Below are 4,636 nucleotides of genomic sequence, written 5' to 3' on the forward strand. Positions count from 1 at the left end.
ATCTCTTGAATAGTAGAGGCCAACTATTTCTGTTGTCAGGTGCTGAGAGCTGCCATGTTCCCACAAGTGAATTGTGAATGGACAGATTGTGCTAGCTGCTGGAGCGAAATAGACTTGCTACAGTAGTTGTTCCTTGTAATACAGTGAACGTCCCACACATTAATACGGTGTTATACACTGAGTGTACAAAACATTAGGAGCACCTGCTTTTTCCATGACAGACTGACCAGGTGAATCCAGGTGAAAGCTATTACCCCTTATTGATATCACTTTCCATCAGTGTAAATGAAGGGGAGACAGACTAAAGAAGGATTGTTAAGCCTTGAGACAATTGAGACATGGATTGTGTGTACGTGCCATTCAGAGGGTGAATGGGCAAGACAAAAGATGTAAGTGCCTTTGAATGGGGTATGGTAGTAGGTGCCAGATGTAAAGGTTTGAGTGTGTCAAGAATTGCAACAGTACTGGGTTTTTCATGCTCAACATTCTCCAGTGTGTATCAAGAATGGTCCAGCCTACTTGACACAACTGTGGGAAGCACATGGGCCTGCATCCCTGTGGAACGCTTTCCACACCTTGTAGAGTTGTAGACCAATTGAGGTTTGATGTAGCTATAGCCATTTGACGTGGTGATGTCTGTATTTCATAATATTTATTCCTATTAAGGCAACAATGACCTTCTGGTTCAACAAATTATAAGAATGTACACACATTATGCACAGATAATACAGGATCATTGAAAGGTCACCATAAAAATAACTGCTCACGAGGTCAATAGCTGCGTGTAACACACACACACACACACACACACACACACACACACACACACACACACACACACACACACACACACACACACACACACACACACACACACAGGCAGGCACAGGCACACCATTTCCCTTTAAATCACTAAGACAAGATTCTAAAGAAACACTACACATTACGATAGGAATTTCCTTTCAGAAGACATAATGCCATAAACACCATTTAGACCATCTGAAAAGCTGCCTCAGAGTATTAGTATTTAGTATGATATTTACATTTCGTTTGGGATATATTCATTTGTGGATGTCCACATCCATTTCGTATGATATGTTACGAATTTGCTAAACTTATGACATGAATTTCAATTTGCTGTGGCTAACGTTAGCTAGGTGGCAATGCTAAAAAGCTGGCTAACATTAGCTATGCTAGGGGTTAGGAGTTAGATTAAAGGGTTAAGGTTAGGGGAAGGGTTAGCTAAAAGGGTTAAGATTAGGGTGACGGTTAGCTAAGTAGCTTAAAAGTAGTAGAACAGTAGCTAATTGGTTAAAATTCTAAAGTTGTCTGTGATGAGTTTCAAACCCGCATCCTTTGGGTTGCTAGATGTTATACACCCACCCATCCAACTAGTAACCTTCTGTCTTAAGTAGCCATACCAAATGTAACATATCATACTAATTTGAGTGTCCCGGATTTACATTTACTATGTTACGTCTAGTCTATGAGACCAGGTTGCTAAAACAGACAAGGACCAGAGTCTGGTTGGGATAACCCTAGCTAGATGAGGATTGGTTGGGCCTAGGCATCCATCCTCCAGTCAGACAGATAGTTGTTCCATAGTAGCCAGGCAGGCTCAGCAATGCCAGGCTTTGTAATCCCCAGGCTGCCCAGTGCCCCATCTGTTCAATTACCTACTCCTCCCATTTCACCATTACCACCCCATCTCCCTTTCATTTAGACTTGTGTGTGGCAGCATTCCAGGGAAGATGAGGTCTGGGTTTTCCCCATCTGAAATAGCAGCAGACCTAATGACCCCCTCTAATTGCACAATGTCAATATTGTTGCATTTTAAATCCCACAGCACTCATATATGTTGCCAAAGATCTCATAAAATATGCTAAGAGAGCTAGCTCAATACAGTGTGACTTGGAGAAGAGATGAAGATAAATGCATACAGACTCATTTGTCTATGTTTTATTTATAGAGAATATTAGCATTTAAAGCCGAAGCAATTATGCTGGGGTAAAATGACAAATTCTCTCATTCGATTTCTCTGCTATTTGAGTGTCAACAAAAACACAAGAACAGGGAAACATTGATCTCAGTTAGATTTCAAAGCAAATAATTTGAGAGGGGAAAAAAGTAATTTGCTCAGACATTCGCTTCAGAAATGAAATTCATAACCTCAGTGAAAGAAAAGAGTATCCGGATGACATTGGAAATTGAGCTGATATATAGATTGATAATGAGTAGAAAATCAATAAGACTCCAACGACATGAACATCTCAGATTAGAATTCACAGGATCAATACATTCACAGTGACACAGTAACACAATGGCATTGTGATAGAGTGAGCCACTGCACTGTCTGAGTACAGTCATAACATTCAAAACAGATCATTTTCTTATCCCTATTTTGCCCCTTCTTGTGGGGGGAACATGTTTATATTTGGATTTTATTTACCCTTATTTTACCAGGTAAGTTGACTGAGAATACATTCTCATTTACAGCAACGACCTGGGGAATAGTTACAGGGGAGAAGATAGGGGATGAATGAGCCAAAAGGAAGCTGGGGATCATTAGGTGACCATGATGGTATGAGGGCCAGATTGGGAATTTAGCCTGAACACCAGGGTTAACACCCCTACTCCTACAATGCGTGCCATGGGATATTTAATGACAGAGTCAGGACACCCGTTTAATTTCCGATCCGAAAGACAGCACCCTACAAAGGGCAATGTCCGAAATCACTACCCTTGGGCATTGGGATATTATTGTTTTTTAGACCAGAGGAAAGAGTGCCTCCTACTGGCCCTCTTACACCATTTCCAGTAGAATCTGGTCTCCCATCCAGGGACCAACCAGGATCAACATGAAATGGGTCCATAAAAAAATGCATTGTACATTGACAGGGTGGTGCTAAATTACTTCCATTTAGCAGCACTGATTGTGTCTATTTGCATAGGCCTTCCCACAGATGTCGCACATGAATGCTTTGACACCAATGTGCACACCCTCGTGATATGTTAGATGACTTCGATGGCTGAACATCTTCCCACATTGATCACACTCAAATGATTTCTCCCCTGTGTGAATGTGCATGTGAACTTTAAGAAGATGATTGCTAAAGAAACCTTTGCCACAGATGCTATAATGACATGATTTCTTCCCTGTGTGAGTGACCATATAATTTTGGGGGGTATAACAACTTGAACAAACTTCCTCACAAATCACTTAAAAAGTATTTCCACCAGTATGCTTGTTTATTTTATGTTTCTTTAGGATTCCGGATTGGGTGACCTGTAGAGTTATCTGGTGTCTTTTGACATTACCTGAAGAATTACACTTTTTGACACAAGAAAAAGGTTTCTCTTCCTTGTGTGTCCTCATATGTTTATTCAGATGGTTCCGTTTGACAAAACATTTGCCAAACACATCGCAGACCAAACTTTTTAAAATTTAGTTTCTCCGGGGTGTGTGACCACCATATGCTTTCTGAGAGCAGGTGCATCGCTGAAACGTCATTTTTTCTTTACGAGTCATCATGTTTTTTTAAAGACACAGCGGTAAAGATCATCTTGCCACAGGTTCCACAGCAATAGTTCCTCTCCTCTGAATGTGCTTCCTCGTGATAAGCCAATACTTCTCTGGACCACACACTTGTGCCTCAAGTCTTTTTCCTCTACAAACTTCCTTTAATAAACTGTGCATGTGACCGTCTCCTCTGTTTTGTGAGCCTCCATGTGTGACTGCAAAGTACATTCATGGCAAAGCACTGCATCACAACTGAAGGCTTTCTCTAGGTCTTTAATGGAACATTCCTCAAGCTGTTTGGCCAGATAAAATCATTTCCCACACTGAGCAGCTGTAGGGTTTGTATAGGACTGAAGATGTCGTCAAACATTTCTTCTTGAAACATTTTTCACAATGGGAACAGATGAGGGGCCCCTCATTGGCCGCATCCCCACATTGGAAATCTTCTCCATCCCTACCTGGGTCTGATCCAGATGGGGCCTGAGGGTCAAGGTCAGGATCCTCGCTGGGATCAAACTCAGGAAGCCATCCATCTTCTGATGAAAGTGAGGACAGGGGGTCAAGGCCAGGATCCTCTTCCTTATAATGTGACTCAAAAGAAGATCCCTCATCTGCAGCAGAGTGTCATTGTGGTTGTTGCTGTGCACATGCAGAAGAAACCAGTTTGATTAATCATCTGACTGTAGCAACAACAACAAAAAATTACACTGTGTTGTGCTATTATTTATGTTACACAGGAAACAGATGTTCCTGTGCTTAACTCCATTCCGTTTCTTTTTAATCCTGAAAAAAATCAGATTACAAGCACACCCATCACATTATGCAGCCACCACCATGCTTGAAAATATGGAGTTTGATACTCAGTAATTAGTTGTATTGGATTTGCCCCAAACATAACACTTCGTATTCAGGACAATAAGTAAATTGCTTTGCCACCTTTTTAGCAGTATTACTTAAGTGTCTTGCTGCAAACAGGATGCATGTTTTGGAATATTTTTATTCTGTACAGTCTTCTTTCTTTTCACTCTGTCAATTAGGTTAGTATTGTGGAGTAAATACAATGTTGTTGATCCATCCTCCGTTTTCTCCTATCACAGACATTAAATATGTAACTGT

The 4,636-nt window shown here is 41.0% G+C and overlaps 1 pseudogene; it reads right to left on the bottom strand.

Annotated features, from left to right (window-relative positions):
- Positions 1–2,920: 2,920 nt before the first annotated feature.
- Positions 2,921–4,334, bottom strand: LOC139377135 (oocyte zinc finger protein XlCOF6-like; annotated as a pseudogene).
- Between the last annotated feature and the right edge of the window lie 302 nt (positions 4,335–4,636).

This window comes from Oncorhynchus clarkii, chromosome 20 (assembly GCF_045791955.1).
Source record: "Oncorhynchus clarkii lewisi isolate Uvic-CL-2024 chromosome 20, UVic_Ocla_1.0, whole genome shotgun sequence".
In the NCBI taxonomy this organism is placed as follows: Eukaryota; Metazoa; Chordata; class Actinopteri; order Salmoniformes; family Salmonidae; genus Oncorhynchus; species Oncorhynchus clarkii.